Below are 1,020 nucleotides of genomic sequence, written 5' to 3' on the forward strand. Positions count from 1 at the left end.
ATTCCTGCTACGTTTGCCCCTCTCTAGGTGTTATCTGAACCATCTGGGCTTCCTGCAGGTTAATGGCCAAAGGCAGGAAACCCAGGGGCTCCTGGAAGAGGCCTTGGACACCCTGCCCGTCACAGTTCCTTCACAGGAATGTTCCACATCCTCCTCTTTGCTCTGATCTGTATAATGGGATCTTTTTTTTTTTAAAGTGACATGGAGCAGAAGTCAGCCCTTGACTCTGGGAGCACAAGCATAGGAATTAAAGCACTTTCTTGAAATCCCTAACGTAGGTCTGCGGCCTCTGGAAGAAATATTTGCATGCTGCTTTAATCTTCTAAACCATTTACCTCTGTCACAGCAGCTGGGGCTGTGCTGGTGCATTGTACAGATCAGACCAGAACCCAGGATTTTGAGCAGCAGTGGGTCTGCCTGCCCTGAGCAGAGGTGCAGCAGGACCCTCCTGCCTGTGGCAGGTCACACACCCCGGGCTGTGCTGCTGGGTCAGAACAGTGTGGGAAACAGGACCTGCACAAACCCCAGGGAGGGGCAGAGATGGAACCGTGATGAGAACGCCCTGTGCCCCGCGGGGGGGCCACTCTGGTCCAGGCACCTTCTCAGCCCCTTTCTCCTGGAGCCCCCGGGGCTCTCCCCGGGCAGGTCCGAGCCCCTGGGATGCACCCACCTCCAGCCCCTCCGTAGGCAAAGAACCTGTCCATAGTTCTGTCCATAGTTTTACAGCTTCTATTTATTTGTATCATCTCTTTTTGTCTAGGAATGTAAAGTGATCCTAAAATACTACATGTAATAAAGTCAACGAGATTTATTGCATCTATCAAAGCGCACCTGGTTTTCATTCTCAGTTTGTAAGTGATGGCGAGTTCAGCGACGAACCCGTATTGGGGGGGAGAGGAAGTCTCGGCGCAAACGGAATCGTTACCGAACAGTGCGAGAGCAGAACTGCCTGGTGTTGATACGTGGCACAAGGAGCTCCGGCCCCGCAGAGCCCCCGGCCGGGCCTGCAGCCCCCCGGGC

This window comes from Chaetura pelagica, unplaced genomic scaffold (assembly GCF_000747805.2).
Source record: "Chaetura pelagica isolate M959 unplaced genomic scaffold, ChaPel_1.0 scaffold493, whole genome shotgun sequence".
NCBI lineage: Eukaryota > Metazoa > Chordata > Aves > Apodiformes > Apodidae > Chaetura > Chaetura pelagica.